At 45.7% G+C, this 22,495-nt stretch overlaps 1 pseudogene; it reads right to left on the reverse strand.

Moving 5' to 3' along the window:
• Window positions 1–6,336: 6,336 nt before the first annotated feature.
• The window catches only part of LOC109880950 (ubiquitin carboxyl-terminal hydrolase 32-like), an 83,059-nt pseudogene continuing 66,900 nt past the window's right edge, over window positions 6,337–22,495 (reverse strand).

Below are 22,495 nucleotides of genomic sequence, written 5' to 3' on the forward strand. Positions count from 1 at the left end.
ATAATTGAGACAGTAGATCTAGCTGTTCTGTCATAATGTAATAGAAAAAGTAGATGTAGCTGGTGTGTGATAACATAATAGATACAGTAGATCTAGCTGGTCTGTCATAATATAATAGATACAGTAGATCTAGCTGGTCTATCGTTAATTTAATAGAGACAGTAGATCTAGCTGGTCTGTCATAATATAATAAAGACAGTAGATCTAGCTGGTCTGTCATATTATAATAGAGACAGAGACAGTAGAGCTAGCTGGTGTGTAATAATATAATAGAGACAGTAGATCTAGCTGGTCTGTCATAATATAATAGAGACAGTAGATCTAGCTGGTCTGTCATAATATAATAGAGACAGTAGATCTAGCTGGTCTGTCATAATATAATAAAGACAGTAGATCTAGCTGGTCTGTCATACTATAATAGAGACAGTAGAGGAAAGGGCAGACAGAGGAGTCCTCCCCGCACTGCGGAGACCTTAAAGGCTTGAGAGCAGAGAGAAGAAGGGGGGTCAGGAAATGAGCACAGATACCTCTTAAAGTAGATAAGACACTTGACAGAGAATTGGTACAGGCTAGATATGAATGGACGTCCAAGGGAGAATTGGACATGTTGAGAATGAAAGTGGCGCTCCTACATGATAATGTCAGAACATAAGGATATTTTACTAATCTTACCTAAGTTGTTTAGAGTAGGGAAGGTTGTTACCTGGGCAGAGCCAGGTATCAAAGGGGGATGGGTAAGTTGTGGTGGTCTCGGATAGGACACTTAGTGGCCTATTGGATAATAAACTAATAAAAAAAATATATACAGTGGGGAGAACAAGTATTTGATACACGGCCGATTTTGCAGGTTTCCCTACTTACAAAGCATGTAGAGGTCTGTAATTTTTTATCATAGGTACACTTCAACTGTGAGAGACGGAATCTAAAAACAAAAATCCAGAAAATCACATTGTATGATTTTAAGTAATTCATTTGCATTTTATTGCATGACATAAGTATTTGATACATCAGAAAAGCACAACTTAATATTTGGTACAGAAACCTTTGTTAGCAATTACAGAGATCATACATTTCCTGTTGTTCTTGACCAGGTTTGCACACACTGCAGCAGGCATTTTGGCCCACTCCTCCATACAGACCTTCTCCAGATCCTTCAGGTTTCGGGGCTGTCGCTGGGCAATACGGACTTTCAGCTCCCTCCAAAGATGTTCTATTGGGTTCAGGTCTGGAGACTGGCTAAGCCACTCCAGGACCTTGAGATGCTTCTTACGGAGCCACTCCTTAGTTGCCCTGGCTGTGTGTTTCGGGTCATTGTCATACTGGAAGACCCAGCCACGACCCATCTTCAATGCTCTTACTGAGGGAAGGAGGTTGTTGGCCAAGATCTCGCGATACATGGCCCCATCCATCCTCCCCTCAATACGGTGCAGTCGTCCTGTCCCCTTTGCAGAAAAGCATCCCCAAAAAATGATGTTTCCACCTCATGCTTCACGGTTGGGATGGGGTTGTACTCATCCTTCTTCTTCCTCCAAACACGACGAGTGGAGTTTAGACCAAAAGGCTGTATTTTTGTCTCACCAGACCTTCTCCCATTCCTCCTCTGGATCATCCAGATGGTCATTGGCAAACTTCAGACGGGCCTGGACATGCGCTGGCTTGAGCAGGGGGACCTTGCGTGCGCTGCAGGATTTTAATCCATGACGGCATAGTGTGTTACTAATGGTTTTCTTTGAGACTGTGGTCCCAGCTCTCTTCAGGTCATTGACCAGGTCCTGCCCGTGTAATTCTGGGCTGATCCCTCACCTTCCTCATGATCATTGATGCCCCACGACGTGAGATCTTGCATGGAGCCCCAGACCGAGGGTGATTGACCGTCATCTTGAACTTCTTTCATTTTCTAATAATTGAGCCAACAGTTGTTGCCTTCTCACCAAGCTGCTTGCCTATTGTCCTGTAGCCCATCCCAGCCTTGTGCAGGTCTACAATTTTATCCCTGATGTCCTTACACAGCCTTCTGGTCTTGGTCTTTGTGGAGAGGTTGGAGTCTGTTTGAATGAGTGTGTGGACAGGTGTCTTTTATACAGGTAACGAGTTCAAACAGGTGCAGTTAATACAGGTAATGAGTGGAGAACAGGAGGGATTCTTAAAGAAAAACAGGTCTGTGAGAGACGGAATTCTTACTGGTTGGTAGTTGATCAAATACTTATGTCATGCAATAAAATGCTAATTAATTACTTAAAAATCATACAATGTGATTTTCTGGATTCTTGTTTTAGATTCCGTCTCTCACAGTTGAAGTGTACCTATAATAAAAAATTATAGACCTCTACATGCTTTGTATGTAGGAAAACCTGCAAAATCGGCAGTGTATCAAATACTTGTTCTCCCCTATATATATTCTAGCTAATAAATAGGCATAGAAGTTAAAAGATAGAACAAATGAGAAACTGTTAATTAACCAAACCTGTATGTCCAAGATTTTATGAATTACAGGAGAAGGTGATTCACTCAATCCAGTCCCTGAGGAGAATAGATGGGAAGCAGCCCGTTGGGAGGGGCCATACCAAGGACTCCAGGTGACAGCCTTTGCTGTGAGAATAGCTGAAAGAGCAACCTGGATTCATATCGCACTGCAAAGGGGTAGGACACATTGACACTGTCGAACAATCACAGTGTTAGAGAGGAGAACTGCAATTAACAGAATCCGGGGTCATCTATTGTATAGAGGTACGAATTAACATTAAAATGGTAAAGACCCAGGATTTCTGGTTATGATATGTTGGCTTCGACCAGTTTTTCAACTGATACTATGGTACCATTCCAGGTGGCAGTGGTTAGAGTTGGTAAGGAGACTATGGGCGGCCGGAGTTCAATCGATCTCCCCAACACAACGGACATTCCTAGTGTAACCATCCAGGGTAAAGGACCAGTGTTACTGGAGTCAGTAGGGGGGGTTGTTTGTGTGTGAACCACACTGCCGGGAGGGGGATGCACAGTAGCATCCCGTGGTTCTCAAACCACCTTACACTGAGACTGAGCTGTCTGACTGACAGAGACAATTACAGTATCTATACAATGAACACAAGAGGTCTACTAAATTAACTTTCTGTATCGTGACAGCCTTTTGGTAGGCCGTCATTGTAAATAAGAATTTGTTCTTAACTGACTTGCCGAGTTAAATAAAAGTTTAAATTAAATAAAAATAGTATTACTTTTTGGTCAGTCGGGTCAATTATGGGCAGTGAAGGATATAGTAAATATGAATTATATACTGTATATCAATGCATGTCAATGACGAGTATGAAGCAGCCAATAGAGACATCTTCATTTGGAAAGAGATGCTTCACAGTGAAGTCTGGACTCCTAGCTTATCATTCACGTGGTTGAATACAGTTTGATATTATCTGATAATATGGTGGGTGTAGATGTGAAAGTTCCTCTGTCTCTCAAATGTCACCATATTCCCTATAGAGTGCACAAATTTTGACCAGGGTCTATAGGAAATAGGGTGCACTATGTAGGGAATAGGGTGCACTATGTAGGGAAATAGGGTGCACTATGTAGGGAATAGGGTGCCCTATGTAGGGAATAGGGTGCACCATGTAGGGAATAGGGTACCCTTTGGGACGTAACTGCTGTCAGGTATACAGTAAATGTCAGGCTGGGCGTCTTCGTTTCAGGGAAATCTGCTCCGTTAGGGCTAGCAGCTCCCAGCTAGTCCGGTCCGTTAGTGCTAGCAGCTCCCAGCTGGTCCGGTCCGTTAGGGCTAGCAGCTCCCAGCTGGTCCGGTCCGTTAGGGCTAGCAGCTCCCAGCTGGTCCGGTCCGTTAGGGCTAGCAGCTCCCAGCTAGTCCGGTCCGTTAGGGCTAGCAGCTCCCAGCTAGTCCGGTCTGTTAGGGCTAGCAGCTCCCAGCTAGTCCGGTCCGTTAGGGCTAGCAGCTCCCAGCTAGTCCGGTCCGTTAGGGCTAGCAGCTCCCAGCTAGTCCGGTCCGTTAGGGCTAGCAGCTCCCAGCTAGTCCGGTCCGTTAGGGCTAGCAGCTCCCAGCTAGTCCGGTCCGTTAGGGCTAGCAGCTCCCAGCTAGTCCGGTCCGTTAGGGCTAGCAGCTCCCAGCCAGTCCGGTCCGTTAGGGCTAGCAGCTCCCAGCCAGTCCGGTCCGTTAGGGCTAGCAGCTCCCAGCTAGTCCGGTCCGTTAGGGCTAGCAGCTCCCAGCTAGTCCGGTCCGTTAGGGCTAGCAGCTCCCAGCTAGTCCGGTCCGTTAGGGCTAGCAGCTCCCAGCTAGTCCGGTCCGTTAGGGCTAGCAGCTCCCAGCTAGTCCGGTCCGTTAGGGCTAGCAGCTCCCAGCTAGTCCGGTCCGTTAGGGCTAGCAGCTCCCAGCTAGTCCGGTCCGTTAGTGCTAGCAGCTCCCAGCTAGTCCGGTCCGTTAGGGCTAGCAGCTCCCAGCTAGTCCCGTCCGTTAGGGCTAGCAGCTCCCAGCTAGTCCCGTCCGTTAGGGCTAGCAGCTCCCAGCTAGTCCGGTCCGTTAGGGCTAGCAGCTCCCAGCTAGTCCGGTCCGTTAGGGCTAGCAGCTCCCAGCTAGTCCGGTCCGTTAGTGCTAGCAGCTCCCAGCTAGTCCGGTCCGTTAGGGCTAGCAGCTCCCAGCTAGTCCCGTCCGTTAGGGCTAGCAGCTCCCAGCTAGTCCCGTCCGTTAGGGCTAGCAGCTCCCAGCTAGTCCCGTCCGTTAGGGCATTTGCAAATGTATAAAAAATTAAATACATTACTATCTTACTTACATAAGTATTCAGACCCTTTGCTATGAGACTCGAAATTGAGCTCCGGTGCATCCCGTTTCCATTGATCATCCTTGAAATGTTTCTACAACTTGATTGGCGTCCACCTGTGGTAAATTTAATTGATTGGACATGATCTGGAAAGGCACACACCGGTCTATATAAAAGGTCCCACAGGTGACAGTGCAAAAACCAAGCCATGAGGTCGAAGGAACTGTTCGTAGATCGCCGAGACAGGATTGTGTCGAGGCACAGATCAGGGGAAGGGTACCAAAAAATTTCTGCAGCATTGAAGGTCCTCAAGAACACAGTGGCCTCCATCATTCTTATTTGGAAGAAGTTTCGAACCACCAAGAATCTTCCTAGAGCTGGTCACCCGGCCAAACTGAACAAAATCGGGGAGAAGGGCCTTGGTCAGGGAAGTGACCAGGTACCCGATGGTCACTCTGACAGAGCTCCTCTGTGGAGATGGGAGAACCTTCCAGAAGGACAATCATCACTGCAGCACTCCACCAATTAGGCCTTTATGGTAGAGAGGTCAGACGGAAGCCACTCCTCAGTAAAAAGCACGACAGCCCGTTTGAAGTTTGCCAAAAGGCAACAAGACCATGAGAAACAAGATTCTCTGGTCTGATGAAACCAAGATTGAACTCTTTGGCCTGAATGCTAAGCGTCACGTGTGGAGGAAATATGGCACCATCCCTACAGTGAAGCATGGTGGTGGCAGCATAATGCTGTGGGGATGTTTTTCAGCGGCAGGAACTGGAAGACTAGTCAGGATCGAGGCAAAGATGAACGGATCAAAGTACAGAGATCCTTGATGAAAACCTGCTCCAGAGCGCTCAGGACCTCAGACTGGGGCGAAGGTTCACTTTCCAACTGGACAACGACCCTAAGCACACAGCCAAGATAACACAGGAGTGGCTTCGGGACAAGTCTCTGAATATCCTTCAGTGGCCCAGCCAGAGCCTGGACTTGAATCCAATCAAACCTGAAAATAGCTGTGCATCCAACCCTAACAGAGCTTTAGAGGATCTGCAGAAAAGAAATGGGAGAAACTCCCCAAATCCAGGTGTGCCAAGCTTATAGCGTCATACCCAAGAAAATTCAAGGCTATAAATCACTGCCAAAAGGTACTTCAACAAAGTACTGAGTAAAGGGTCTGAATACTTATGTAAATGTGATATTTTTTTAATTTTGATAAATTAGCAAACAAAAAAATGTTTTTGCTTTGTCATTATGGGGTATTGTGATGTCATTATGGGGTATTGTGATGTCATTATGGGGTATTGTGATGTCATTATGGGGTATTGTGTGTAGAATGATGATTTTTTTTTTGAATAAGGCTGTAATGTAACATGTGGGAAAAAGTCAAGGGGTCTGTACACTGTACACTAACTAAACTCACAGAAAGAGACTGGGGCTTCAGTGGAGGGCTGTGGCTTCCTCTCACATACACTAACTCAACTCACATTACCTATACTCACAGGCTGTGCCTGCTGCAAGCATGATTGGAGCCCTCCGACCGACCTCACCACCCACCCACACACACGAAAAACAACCCATTAACTGAAAGTCTTAATTGCGTCTGATTTATTAAATTTGTTTCTTGGTTACAGATCAACAGAATCATCACTCCATATACAACTACAGCATTATTATTTTTTCAGTTTTAAATGTCTTATTTACAAAACACTTGATGTACATTTTCAATGTCAGTGCAATTTTTTTACAAAATAAAAAAGCTAATTCAATTAATACATATTTTCCCCTCTCCATCAAAAATAATGTTAGAGGTGAAAACCAACTTCAGTAGCAGACTACACTACCGGTCAACGGGTCATACCATGCTGCCACAGAGGGAGGGGTGTTCACTGTTCAGTTAATAAATTAACCCCTTGTTCTTCACAGGATTGAAATGCTCACAGGAGTGTTTTAAAAGAAGACATCAGCCTGGAATCAGAACAACATTTAGCTGACTGAAATCTGGAGTGAACCATCTCAGTGGAATGAAGCAGGGTTCCAGGCTGTCGTCTCGGTGCTTTGCTGCTGGTACAAGAGAGCTGAAGATGTGGTACAAGCTTTTTTTGTCCCAAACAGCACCCTATTCCCCACACAGTGCACTACTTTTGACCAGAGCACTACGGGCCCTAGTCAAAATCGGTGCACGATATAAGGAACTACACATTCAGGAATAAGGTGCCATTTCAGGCACAGACCTCATTTTTCCCGTCTCGCTTAAATCAGTCTCTAAACAGGGCGCGTGCAGCCCAGCAGCACAAGGTACGTTCAGAGTCACTGCATCTTGACAAACCAAGTCCAAAAAAGGGCACTACATAGGGTAGTGGGTAGAAAATAAGCTTTGTTTGACAGTTCAGATATCCACACTAACACTAACTTAGTATGAAGCAAGGTAATGGGCAGGCATTCTAAGTGCTATGCTAGTATAAACATTGGAACGTGGGCCTGTTCTGATCTCCACAAAACGGCTCCCTTTGAGTGAAGTAATGCATTTTCAAAAAAGTTGGGACAACATTCTCTCTCTCGCTCTACAATATTCAATAGTTAGACATCGTCTTACAGTGGGGGGGGGACGCTGAAACGAAGACGCCCAGCCTGACATTTACTGTATACCTGACAGCAGTTACGTCCCAAAGGGTACCCCAAAAAGAACGTTCAGTAATGCAATTGTTGCATTAGTCTCACAAATATTGTTTGACAAGGAAAAATAACGTTTCATTTAACAATGACAAACACTTCATCCAGTGAATCAATGACGATCAGTTTACCCACCACCACAAATAGAGCAGAAACAACAGTTGGAGTTTGGTGATTTAAATCACATAACATTCTCTTGAATGATTCTGGAAGCTGGAAGAAAACTTCACAAATAAAAGAGAGACCGTTTTTTACAACTAAAATCATAAATTAATTAGAACCATCAAAACATCCTATTGTTCTCCAGGTAAGAAAGCCATCTGTTCACAGTGGCGATCTGAAAAGATGGTCGCTCGACACGAGAGCTGCTACTAAAAACAATAGCGGACGTGAAATGTGGGTTACGACATTGTTATGGCGTCGTTATGACAGTGCTAGGAAGAACCGTATGACAACGCATCGTTTGAGTAGTGTTTTACCACATACTATTATTACCTAGCAGCTGATGGTGATGGTAAAAACATAGGATTGTTTAGGGAACAGAGTGGTGAGGACACTTCGCTCAACAATCGCATGAAACATTTGACGGAAGGCATCAGAAATTACACCCTATTTCTTGAATACAGAGTTTTTCGAGAAAAGTATTCACACCCCTTGACCTTTTTCATATTTTGTTTTTGCAGCCTGATTTTAAAATGTATATTTGTCGTCACTGGCTACACACAACACCCCATAATAGCAAAATATGAAATAATGAATGAATTGTTATCAATTAATTAAAAATGAAAAGCTGAAATGTCTTGAGGTCAATAAGTATTCAATCCCTTTGTTATGGCAAGCCTGAATAAGTTCAGGAGTAAACATGTGCTTAACATGTCAAATAATCATTTTTTTTGAATGACTACCTCATCTCTGTACCCCACACATACAGATAATTGTAAGGTCCCTCAGTTGAGCAGTGAATTTCAAATATAGATTCAACCACAAAGACCAGGGAGGTTTTCCAATACCTCGTAAAGAAGGATTGATTGGTAGATGGGTAAAAAATAAAAAGCAGACGCTGAATATCCCTTTGAGCACAGTGAAGTTATTAATTACACTCTGGATGGTGTATCAATACACCCCAGTCATTATAAAGATACAGACGACCTTCCAAACTCAGTTGACGGAGAGGAAGGAAACTGCTCAGGGATTTCACCATGAGGACAATGGTGACTTCGAAACAGTTAGAGTTTAATGGCTCTGATAGGAGAGAACTGAGGATAGATCAACAACACAATACTAACCTAATTGACAGAGTGAAAAGAAGGAAGCCTGAACAGTTTGCAAATATTCCAAAACATGCATCCTGTTTGCAGTAAGGTACTTAAGTAAAACTGCAAAAAATGTGGCAATTTATGTCCTGAATACAAAGCGTTATGTTTGGGGCAAATCCAACACATCCCTGAGTACCACTCTTTATATTTTCAAGCATGGTGGTGGCTGCATCATGTTATGGGTATGCTTGTCATCGGCAAGGACCAAGGAGTTTTTTTTGGATAAAAATAAATAGAACAGAGCTAAGCACAGGCTAAATCCTAGAGGAAAACCTGGTTCAGTCTGCTTTCCACTGGCAGATGAATTCACATTTCAGCAGGGCAATAACCCAAAACAGAAAATACACTGGAGTTGCTTACCAAGATGACATTGAATGTCCCTGACTGGACTAAGTCGTTTTGACTTGACAATAGTCTTGAAAATCTATGGCAAGACTTGAAAATGGCTGTCTAGCGATGCTCAAAAACCATCTTGACAGAGCTAGAAGACACTTGAAAAGAATAAATGTACAATCCAGGTGTGCAAAGCTTTTAGAGCAGGCGTGTGGAACTCATTCCACGGAGAGTCGAATGTCTTTGTGTTTTAGGTTTTTCCTTTCAATTAAAACCTAGACAACCAGGTGAGGGGAGTTATTTACTAATTAGTGACTTTAATTCATCATTCAAGTACAAAGGAGGAGCAAAAACCTGCAAGACACTCGGCCCTCCGTGGAACGAGTTTGACACAACACTTACCCAGAAAGACTCAACTGTAACCGCTGCCAAAGGTGATTCTAATACGTATTGACTCAGGGGTGTGAATACTTGTGTAAATGAGATATGTCTGTATTTCATTTTCGATAAATTTGCAAACATATCAGATTTTTTTCACCCCTCACTTTGTCATTATGGGGTGGTGTGTGTAGAGGGAGAAACAAAGGCTGTAACAACAACAAAATGTGGAATAAGTCAAGGGGTATGAATACTTTGTGAAGGTACTCTTCAGTAGTGCACTATTTCTGACCAGAACCCTATGGGCCCTGGTGAAAAGTAGTGCACTAGGGAATAGGGTGTCATGTGGCCCTATTCATTTACAGTCTCAGAGTGGCTCCCTACAACGTATTGTAGATAAACACCAGAGATGAGAACAACCCTTAAATTAACAAAAAATTTACATAAAAATAAATGCAATGATAAAAATAACTCTATAAAATAAGTATTTGGAGAAAGAGAAAACAATACAAATGTGTATTTATATATTATCTTTGAAACATCCTCTATGGCACCTGTCCACAACATAACCAAGATTTAAACTCAAGCTTGTGAGTTAAAATGACTTACAGTGACGCCCCTAAAGTCATTCGATGTCGTGGGTACATTGATCAGCAATTGCACTTTTTTGTTTTAGGAAGTTGCTTGGCAAGGGGTCAAATTAAGGTCAAACCCCTCAATTTTGTGGAATCTTTCTTCATAAAGGGAGATTATTATTTTTCAAAGTGTGTGTGTGTGTGTCTGTCTGTCTCTGTGTCTCTGTCTCTGTGTGTGTGTGTCTGTGTCTGTGTCTGTGTCTGTGTGTGCGGGGACATCAAAAGGAGGAAGTGGGTGAGGTTTTAATACTGTCAAAAATATTTGACCGTTCCAATTGGCCAATGAAATGCAGTGAGGTAGCATTAGGATTTTTTTTTTTTTTTAAATGACAGTATCGTTACTGAAGAAGGAAAATAAAAAAAACCTTTTTAATCACTAAAATAATATTAGTATAATCTCTACATTACCGTTTCACAATAGTGAGTTATAGAGACAGACATTATGTAGGTATGTGGACATGTTTTGATGGCTGCAGGGGACAAATATGCGCAACAAGGAAGCAATATCAGCTCATGTGCTGACAATAAACACACACACACACACACACACACACACACACACACACACACACACACACACACACACACACACACACACACACACGAGAGGGAGGGTTTCCTCAGGCTCAATGTGCAACAGCTTAGTGCTTAACAAACAAAAAAAAAATTGGGTCTTCAATGTTGTTCTCTTGACAAAACAACAAGGGGGTATCTTGCGGTATGCGAAAACATGACAACCGCTCCGGCATTCAAGTGGTTCAGTTTGTGATGACTCGGCCAAAAGACACCATTTTGTGCTTCCTGGGAGCCCAGTTGAGACCGGCTTGAAGAAGCACTGTGTCCTTTCCGTCTGTCCAGAGTTCCAGGCATAATGTTGACGGTTGACCGGTAGGTCGGTGGAAGACTGTGTGATCATGAAATCACTGAAGGACACAATACTTCTTGTAGTCAGACTCAAAATCCTCGTCCATGCTAGTGGTGTCGGCCATCTTCTTGCCGTCAGTCTTTGGCAGGAGCTGAGAGAAGTCCACTCCCTTCTGCTCATAGAACAGAATGTAGGCCGAGTCCGTGTCCATCTCCTCCGAGTGCACTTCCTAGGGAGGGCAAACAAGTACGCACTTTAAAATGTCTCGTTTTGGCTTCAAAAATTACTAACTGGTTTGCTAGATTAATTGTCTATTAGTCGAGGGTGTGTGTGTGTGTTCTTACCTTACAGCTGCTGTCGTTGTAACAGTACCATTTGTTGTTGGGGTTTTTGGCATAGGTCACATAGTGTCCTCCTCCCATGATACCTGAATGGCACTGTGGAGAGAGAGGGAACCTCCTATTACCTCCCATGATACCTGAATGGCACTTTGGAGAGAGAGAGAGAGAACCTCCCATGATACCCGAATGGCACTTTGGAGAGAGAGAGAGAGAGAACCTCCCATGATACCTGAATGGCACTTTGGAGAGTGAGAGAGAGAGAGAACCTCCCATGATACCTGAATGGCACTTTGGAGAGAGAGAGAGAGAGAGAGAGAACCTCCTACTAACACAACATGGGCCCCGGTCAAAAGTAGTGCACTATATAGGGAATAGGGTGCCATTTGGTTCAGAGGCTTTCTAATCCCGAAGTATATAACTATATCTAAGTAACTGTAACTGTCGCAAGGCTGCAGGCCCAGACGGCATCCCCAGCCGCGTCCTCAGAGCATGAGCACACCAACTGGCTGGTGTGTTTACCCACATATTCAATCTCTCCCTATCCTAGTCTGCTGTCTCCGCATGCTTCAAGATGGCCACCATTGTTCCTGTACCCAAGAAGGCAAAGGTAACTGAACTAAATGACTTTCGGCCCGTAGCGCTCACTTCTGTCACCATGAAGTACTTTGAGAGAGTAGTCAAGGATCATATCACCTCTACCTGCCACCCTAGACCCACTTCAATTTGCGTACTGCCCCAATAGATCCACAGACGAAGCAATCGGCTTCACACTACACACTGCCCTATCCCATCTGGACAAGAGGAATACCTATGTAAGAATGCTGTTCATCGACTACAGCTCAGCATTCAACACCATAGTACCCTCCAAGCTCATCATTAAGCTGGCCCTGGGTCTGAACCCTGCCCTGTGCAACTGGGTCCTGGACTTCCTGACGGGCCGCCCCCAGGTACCTTCAACAAATCTCAAATCACTACTTCGCTGATCCTCAACACAGGGGCTCCACAAGGGTGCGTGCTCAGCTCCCTCCTGTACTCCCTGTTCACCCATGACTGCGTGGCCATGCACGCCTCCAATTCAATCATCAAGTTCGCAGATGACAACAGTAGTGGGCTTGATTACCAACAACGACGAGACAACCTATAGGGAGGAGGTGAGGGCCCTCGGAGTGTGGTGTCAGGAAAATAACCTCTCACTCAATGTCAACAAAACTAAAAGGGGATGATCGTGGACTTCAGGAAACAGCAGAGGGAGCACCCCCCCATCCACATCAACGGGACAGCAGTAGAGAAGGTGTAAAGTTTTAAGTTCTTCGGTGTACACATCACTGACAAACTGATATGGTCCACCCACACAGAGAGTGTGGTGAAGAATGCGCAACAGCGCCTCTTCAACTGAAGGCTGAAGAAATTTGGCTTGTCACCTAAAACCCTCACAAATTTTACAGTTGCACAATTGAGAGCATCCTGTCGGGCTGCATCACTGCCTGGTACGGCAACTGCACTGCCCTCAACCACAAGGCTCTCCAGAGGGTGGTGCGGTCTGCACAAGGCATCACCGGGGGCAAACTAGGTAGTTGTTGTGGAATTGTTAGATTACTTGTTAGATATTACTGGACTGTCGGGAACTAGAAGCACAAGCATTTCGCTACACTCACATTAACATCTGCTAACCATGTGTATGTGACCAATACAATGTGATTTGATTTTGATTTGATTCATATTAAACTAAATCAATTTTCCCGAGGCATAGGTTAGGAGGCTAAACTCCAAGCAGTTTTGGAAGCACTCACCGAAATTGCATATAAGTTGTAGATGTTCTCCAGGCTGTTGTCTCTTTGGTGCAGCTGGGCTGTTGCAGTGGTCTCTAGGTCCGTGCTGGGCTCTGTACTGGCCTCCGTGCTTAGTACCTCGTTGCTATGGCCACCGCTGTCCCCGTTCATCACGATGACATTACTGAGGCTGCTGGACGCATCTGTGGTGGACATCTCTGGCCCGCTCCTCACCCCGACCTCCCCAAAACCTCCACTCATCACCCCCACGAGCCCACCCTCCGTGTCCGCCTGCGGTGCTCCCTCCCTGGGCTCTGTGTCAGGGCCACTTCTCCTCTCCCTGGTACTACCCTCCAGGTTCTCCTTGCTGTTGGAGAGGCGGTGCCGGCTGGCCAGCTGGGGGAGCCTGAGGTGGGTCTGTCTGTGGCCCGTGCCCCCTGGACTGCCTCCTCCTGTCTTGGGGCTGCTGCAGGGGCTGCTGGTATGGCTGATGAAGGAGGGAGGGGCTGACTTCCTGCCTGACGCTGGAGAGGCTGTGGAAACAGATGAAGAGAGAGAGAGAGCGGGGCTCAGTAAAACAGCTCGACCTAATCCTTCCTGGGTATATGGGGCTATGCGGTGTATCGTGTTGTACACGAATGAATAGAAATAAATACACGCTTGCTCTGGTTTCATTACCTCACTCTGAAGGACTGGTTTGTTTAACAACAGGAAACTACTGCAGACGACTTGGCAATCATCAAGCTAAATCAGGGACTTGGAATCAACAGTCAACTTGAATGACCGAAAAAGCAGCAAGATTCCATTGAGAGAGGAGTGCCTCAAATGGCACCCTATTCCCTATATAGTGCACTACTTTAGACCAGGGCCCTATAGAACCCTATTCCCTATATAGTGCACTACTTTAGATCAGAGCCCTATAGAACCCTATTCCCTATATAGTGCACTACATTTGACCAGGGTCCATAGGGACTATGCACTAGGAAGGGAATAGGGTGCTATTTGAGACGTAGACAGGATGACAGACCTTTGAGGATGTTGAGGAACCCAGCAGGGGCGGAGATGGAGGAGACCGTTTCTCCTCCTCTTATCCTCAGTAGCTCCTCCCCCTCGTTGCGGCTCTGCAGACCGTGTAGCCCGTTAAGCCCCGCCTCCCGGGGAGCCAGGTAAACACTAGGGTCAAACCTCTCTCTGGGAAACTGGACGATCTTCTGAGACTTGATCCAGCGGCCGTTCACAAACTGGAACCTCTTCAGGTGTACTATCTGCAAATAAAGAACAACGTGAACTATTGAAACACTCGGATATAGTTCACGTTGTCTTTGGGAAGGGTTGGTTTAAAAGAGGAAGTCACATTTCAGTTGGACTTTCTGTGCAATTGACCAATAAAGTGATGTTCATCTTTCTGTTTACATTGTAGCGATGGTGGGCACTGCAGCGATGGTGGGCACTGCAGCGATGGTGGGCACTGCAGCGATGGTGGGCACTGCAGCGATGGTGGGCACTGCAGCGATGGTGGGCACTGTAGCGATGGTGGGTACTGGGTACTACAGCGATGGTGGGTACTGTAGCGATGGTGGGCACTGTAGCGATGGTGGGTACTGTAGCGATGGTGGGCACTGTAGCGATGGTGGGTACTGTAGCGATGGTGGGTACTGTAGCGATGGTGGGTACTGTAGCGATGGTGGGTACTGCAGCGATGGTGGGCACTGCAGCGATGGTGGGCACTGTAGCGATGGTGGGCACTGTAGCGATGGTGGGCACTGTAGCGATGGTGGGCACTGTAGCGATGGTGGGCACTGTAGCGATGGTGGGCACTGTAGCGATGGTGGGTACTGTAGCGATGGTGGGTACTGAGTACTGTAGCGATGGTGGGTACTGTAGCGATGGTGGGTACTGCAGCGATGGTGGGCACTGTAGCGATGGTGGGCACTGTAGCGATGGTGGGCACTGTAGCGATGGTGGGCACTGTAGCGATGGTGGGCACTGTAGCGATGGTGGGCACTATAGCGATGGTGGGTACTGGGTACTGTAGCGATGGTGGGTACTGGGCACTGCAGCGATGGTGGGCACTGTAGCGATGGTGGGCACTGTAGCGATGGTGGGCACTGTAGCGATGGTGGGTACTGGGTACTACAGCGATGGTGGGTACTGTAGCGATGGTGGGCACTGTAGCGATGGTGGGCACTGTAGCGATGGTGGGTACTGTAGCGATGGTGGGTACTGGGTACTGTAGCGATGGTGGGTACTGTAGCGATGGTGGGTACTGCAGCGATGGTGGGTACTGGGCACTGTAGTGATGGTGGGTACTGTAGCGATGGTGGGTACTACAGCGATGGTGGGCACTGTAGCGATGGTAGGCACTGTAGCGATGGTAGGTACTGTAGCGATGGTGGGTACTGTAGCGATGGTGGGTACTGTAGCGATGGTGGGTACTGTAGCGATGGTGGGTACTGTAGCGATGGTGGGTACTGGGCACTGTAGTGATGGTGGGTACTGTAGCGATGGTGGGCACTGGGCACTGGGCACTGTAGCGATGGTGGGTACTGTAGCGATGGTGGGTACTACAGCGATGGTGGGCACTGTAGCGATGGTGGGTACTGTAGCGATGGTGGGTACTGTAGCGATGGTGGGTACTGGGCACTGTAGTGATGGTGGGTACTGTAGCGATGGTGGGCACTGGGCACTGTAGCGATGGTGGGTACTGTAGCGATGGTGGGTACTGGGCACTGTAGCGATGGTGGGTACTGTAGCGATGGTGGGTACTGGGCACTGTAGCGATGGTGGGTACTGTAGCGATGGTGGGTACTGGGCACTGTAGCGATGGTGGGCACTAGTCTTGCTAGTCTACACCGTGTGTCAATGTTCTAACCAGTATAGGCGGTAGCCTCATTACATCTAACTACAGTAGACAGTGTGTGTGTCAGTGTTCTGACCAGTATAGGCGGTAGCCTCATTACATCTAACTACAGTAGACAGTGTGTGTGTCAGTGTTCTGACCAGTATAGGCGGTAGCCTCATTACATCTAACTACAGTAGACAGTGTGTGTGTCAGTGTTCTGACCAGTATAGGCGGCAGCCTCCACAGGTCCAGTTTCTTGGTGGCCAGGCGGTGGGTCTTGCACTTGGAGCAGTAGTAGAGCTCATCCTCTCCCAGCTCCTCCTCATTGGTGAAGGCCTTCAGACAACTGTCTAGACTGACGGGCTCAGCCTGGGCCCTGCGACTCTGCTGCACGCTACAGTGCTCCTCTACTATCTAGAGAGAGAGAGAGACGGAGAACAGGGTTAGACGGGACAGATAGACAGACTGGGGCCTGCTCCTCATTACATTGCACCTCTACATGAACGAGAGAGAGGAGAGAGAGAGATTGTTTTGATCACGCAGACTGGGATATGTTCCGGGTAGCCTCTGATAATAACATTGATGCTTACACGGACACGTTGACTGAGTTCATCAGGAAGTGTATAGGGGATGATGTTCCCACAGTGACTATTAAAACCTACCCAAACCAGAAACCGTGGATAGATGGTAGCATTTGCGCAAAACTGAAAGCGCGAACCACCGCATTTAACCACGGCAAGGTGACTGGGAATATGGTTGAATACAAACAGTGTAGTTAATTCCCTCCATAAGACAATTAAACAGGCAAAACAGGCAAAACAGAAACAAAATGGAGCAATTCAACGGTTCAGACAAGACGTATGTGGCAGGGTCTACAGACAATCATGGATTACAAAGGGAAAACCAGCCATGTCGCGGACACCGACGTCTTGCTTCCGGACAAACTAAACACCTTCTTCACCTGCTTTGAGAATAACACAGTGCCGCCAGACTGTTAAATATCCATCACTAGCCGGCTTCCACCCGATTACTCAGCACTGCACCTTAGAGACTGCTGCCCTATATACATAGACATGGAATCACTGGTCACTTTAATAATGGAACACTAGTCACTTTAATAATGGAACACTGGTCACTTTAATAATGGAACACTAGTCACTTTAATAATGGAACACTGGTCACTATAATAATGGAACACTGGTCACTTTAATAATGGAACACTGGTCACTTTAATAATGGAACACTGGTCACTTTAATAATGGAACACTGGTCACTTTAATAATGGAACACTGGTCACTTTAATAATGGAACACTAGTCACTTTAATAATAGAACACTGGTCACTTTAATAATGGAACACTGGTCACTTTAATAATGGAACACTAGTCACTTTAATAATGGAACACTGGTCACTTTAATAATGGAACACTGGTCACTTTAATAATGGAACACTGGTCACTTTAACAATGGAACACTGGTCACTTTAACAATGGAACACTGGTCACTTTAATAATGGATCACTGGTCACTTTAATAATGTAACACTGGTCACTTTAATAATGTAACACTGGTCACTTTAATAATGGAACACTGGTCACTTTAATAATGGAACACTGGTCACTATAATAATGGAACACTGGTCACTATAATAATGGAACACTGGTCAGTTTAATAATGGAACACTGGTCAGTTTAATAATGGAACACTGGTCACTATAATAATGGAACACTGGTCACTATAATAATGGAACACTGGTCAGTTTAATAATGGAACACTGGTCACTTTAATAATGGAACACTGGTCACTTTAATAATTGATCACTGGTCACTTTAATAATGTAACACTGGTCACTTTAATAATGTAACACTGGTCACTTTAATAATGGAACACTGGTCACTTTAATAATGGAACACTGGTCACTATAATAATGGAACACTGGTCACTATAATAATGGAACACTGGTCAGTTTAATAATGGAACACTGGTCAGTTTAATAATGGAACACTGGTCACTATAATAATGGAACACTGGTCACTATAATAATGGAACACTGGTCAGTTTAATAATGGAACACTGGTCAGTTTAATAATGGAACACTGGTCACTTTAATCATGGAACACTGGTCACTATAATAATGGAACACTGGTCACTATAATAATGGAACACTGGTCACTATAATAATGGAACACTGGTCACTATAATAATGGAACACTGGTCACTATAATAATGGAACACTGTTCACTATAATAATGGAACACTGGTCACTTTAATAATGGAACACTGGTCACTATAATAATGGAACACTGGTCATTTTAATAATGGAACACTGGTCAGTTGATTTATAATGTTTACATACTGCTTTACTCATCTCATATGTATATACTGTATTCTATTCTACTGTATTTAGTCAATGTCACTCCTATATTGCTCGATCTAATGTTTATATATTTAATAATTACATTCTTTTACGTTTAGTTGTGTGTATTGTTAAATATTATTGCACACACAAGCATTTCGCTACACCAGCAATAACGTCTGCATAATATGTGATGAGTGGATGTCATCTTTTCCTATAGGATCTAATGACTCACCCTCTCCTGTGAGGTCTGGTAACGGAGGTGTAGGGCCGTAGGATCCCAGTCGACAGCTATGTAGGCGTTTTCTACCGAGGCCCTGTCCTCCGTACAGTCCACCGCACAGCCTCGACAGAACCTGAACACACACAGTAACACACAGTTGAGCAGAAGCCAAATGAGATCTAGTAACAGAAGTGAAGTGTGTTTTGATGGTGCTGATGATGGAGGAGGCCACCTCACCTGTACCAAGGACACCAGGCACACGAGCTGCCATCCTTCCCCACCACTCTCAGTGTGAAGGGGTACTGGTAGCCCATACTGTCATCACTGTAGTAGGGGCATAACACACACACACACACACACACACACACACCTTTATTGACAACCAGCAGGCAATCAAGATAACCATCACATCAAGGGGAGACTTGCAGACTAGCCCTGTGTGTGTGTGTGTGTGTGTGTGTGTGTGTGTGTGTGTGTGTGTGTGTGTATGTGTATGTGTGGGGTGGGCTGACCAGTCCTGTGCATGGTTGCTGGCCTCTTGCGGGGGCAGAGGGCTGGCCAGACGGGCCACCTGTATCCAGACAGCATCGTACAGGTCCTTCTGACTGGTGTGAACCGTACAGGGAACGATCAGGGGCATCCCAAACAGACTGGCACGGTTCTTCTGACTGGACAGGAAATACAACTCCGTCCGGATCTACAGGAGGACATACAGGAAAGTAAAAAAGAAAAAAAACAGCCAAACCTCAAGGACCAAACATGAGACGGGGGGGGGGGGGGGGGGGGACAGAGACCTCTAACAGTATTCACCACTTTAAAAGAAAAGGGTCCAGTTTACACAGCGCATGTCAAAGTTGCTAAATGTTTCATGTCAAAGTTGCTAAATGTATTTCCTCATTGCAAATATACTTCTCACTAGGACTCTTAACTGCACTCGCAGTACTATAGAGTACACTCGCAGTACTATAGAGTACACTCTTAACTGCACTCGTACTACTATAGAGTACACTCTTAACTGCACTCGCAGTACTATAGAGTACACTCGCAGTACTATAGAGTACACTCTTAACTGCACTCGCAGTACTATAGAGTACACTCGCAGTACTATAGAGTACACTCTTAACTGCACTCGCAGTACTATAGAGTACACTCTTAACTGCACTCGTACTACTATAGAGTACACTCTTAACTGCACTCGTACTACTATAGAGTACACTCTTAACTGCACTCGCACTACTATAGAGTACACTCTTAACTGCACTCGTACGACTATAGAGTACACTCTTAACTGCACTCGCAGTACTATAGAGTACACTCTTAACTGCACTCGTACTACTATAGAGTACACTCTTAACTGCACTCGCAGTACTATAGAGTACACTCTTAACTGCACTCGCAGTACTATAGAGTACACTCTTAACTGCACTCGTACTACTATAGAGTACACTCTTAACTGCACTCGCAGTACTATAGAGTACACTCTTAACTGCACTCGTACTACTATAGAGTACACTCTTAACTGCACTCGTACTACTATAGAGTACAATTAACTTCTGGGCCACATCCTGACTGATGGCAATCCATCCTTGCATAATCAATGTTTGTAGTTTTTCAGAATTTGTGGGTTTTTGTTTGTCCACCCACCTCTTGAGGATTGACCACAAGTTAATGGGATTAAGGTCTGGGAGTTTCCTGGCCATGGACCCAAAATATCTATGTTTTGTTCCCCGAGCCACTTAGTTATCACTTTTGCCTTATGGCAAGGTGCTCCATCATGCTGGAAAAGGCATTGTTCGTCACCAAACTGTTCCTGGATGTTTGGGAGAAGTTGCTCTCGGAGGATGTGTTGGTACCATTCTTTATTCATGGCTGGGATCTTAGGCAAAATTGTAAGTGAGCCCACTCCCTTGGCTGAGAAGCAACCCCACACATGAATGGTCTCAGGATGCTTTACTGTTGGCATGACACAGGACTGATGATAGCGCTCACCTTGTCTTCTCCGGACAAGCTTTTTTCCGGATGCCCCAAACAATCGGAAAGGGGGTTCATCAGAGAAAATTAAGCAGTCCAATTCCTGTCCCTACTGTTATTCCTGGAGAGAAGTGGCTTCTTTGCTGCCCTTCTTGACACCAGGCCATCCTCCAAAAGTCTTCACCTCACTGTGCGTGCAGATGCACTCACACCTGCCTGCTGCATGGTTGATTTAGGTGCCATCTCACTGGCAGCAATATCCTTGCCTGTGAAGCCCTTTTTGTGCAAAGCAATGATGACGGCACGTGTTTCCTTGCAGGTAACCATGGTTGACAGGGGAAGAACAATGATTCCATGCACCACCCTCCTTTTGAAGCTTCCAGTCTGTTATTCCAACTCAATCAGCATGACAGAGTGATCTCCAGCCCTGTCCTGGTCAACACTCACACCTGTGTTAATGAGAGAATCACTGACATGATGTCAACTGATCCTTTTGTGGCAGGGCTGAAATGCAGTGGAAATGTTTATTTGGGATTCAGTTCATTTGCATGGCAAAGAGAGACTTTGCAATTAATTGCAATTCATCTGATCACTCTTCATAACATTCTGGAGTATATGCAAATTGCCATCACACAAACTGAAGCGGCAGACTTGGTGAAAATTAAGATTTGTGTCATTCTCAAATCTTTTGGCCACAACTGTATAATCTCTAGAAACTCTACTTACAGGACGTAAAGTTAAAATGTGTTCCTCGCTATAAAATAAACTTCTGAATTCAGCTTTTTGTCCGAACCGCACCATGTCCCTGCTGTGTTGAACAGTGTTAGATTTCCTGGTAGAAAGTCTCACGTGATGTACATGGTCTAACGACAGCATTCTGTTCAACACAGCAGGAATATGGTGCGGTTCGGACAAAAAGCCTGATTCAGAAGTTTATTTTATAGCGAGGAACACATTTCACTTTACTTCAGGTAAGTAGAGTTCCTAGAGATTGTACATGTGCATTTGGGTGACAGGAAACGTTTGAGGTTTTTTTTTGTGCAGCAGGCGATATTGCGGTTTGGGGTTATTTTCTCATCACTATCCAACAAAACGATGCACAACTCAGAGAGTCCAAATAATATGGACTCCTGATGTTGTGTCCCAAAACTACACACAAACACAATATCTATATATTCTGTGGTACCCACCATCTTTCTGTGCATGGCAATGATGTACCCGATGAAGGGGCTGTCCTGGACGGGGGGCACCCGCAGCCCTTCGTTGACCAGGGCTCTCTGCGTGGCCTCTCTGCAGGGCACCACAGCGCTGGGCATGCCGATGGGGATCAGACCAGGCTTACCGGCAGGATGCCCTTCCACTGTCACCCCATTAGCCACGGGCACAGGGGTGTTGTCTGGAGAGGTGTCGGAGAGAGAGAGAGAGAGAGAGAGAGAGAACTCGTGTTACAGAAGGACATGTCAGAGAGCCTTCTGGGAAAAGACTGAGGAGTACGTTAGGGTTACGTTCATAACGAGGAGGTACAGCGTTAGTCAGAAAGCTTCTCAGCCAGTTATAATGAATACCAAGGTGGCAGCTCCGGTCACTTCAGCTCCAATCGGGTCTAACGATCCCCACCACTGGTCACGAGTGTCACAGTGACAACCTCTAGAACCGGCCGTGGGTTACATTCTACCAACCTCTAGAACCAGCCGTGGGTTACATTCTACCAACCTCTAGAACCAGCGCGGGTTACATTCTACCAACCTCTAGAACCAGCGCGGGTTACATTCTACCAACCTCTAGAACCAGCCGTGGGTTACATTCTACCAACCTCTAGAACCAGCCGTGGGTTACATTCTACCAACCTCTAGAACCAGCGCGGGTTACATTCTACCAACCTCTAGAACCAGCCGTGGGTTACATTCTACCAACCTCTAGAACCAGCCGTGGGTTACATTCTACCAACCTCTAGAACCAGCCGTGGGTTACATTCTACCAACCTCTAGAACTAGCCGTGGGTTACATTCTACCAACCTCTAGAACCAGCCGTGGGTTACATTCT

This window comes from Oncorhynchus kisutch, linkage group LG18 (assembly GCF_002021735.2).
Source record: "Oncorhynchus kisutch isolate 150728-3 linkage group LG18, Okis_V2, whole genome shotgun sequence".
Classification (NCBI taxonomy): Eukaryota; Metazoa; Chordata; class Actinopteri; order Salmoniformes; family Salmonidae; genus Oncorhynchus; species Oncorhynchus kisutch.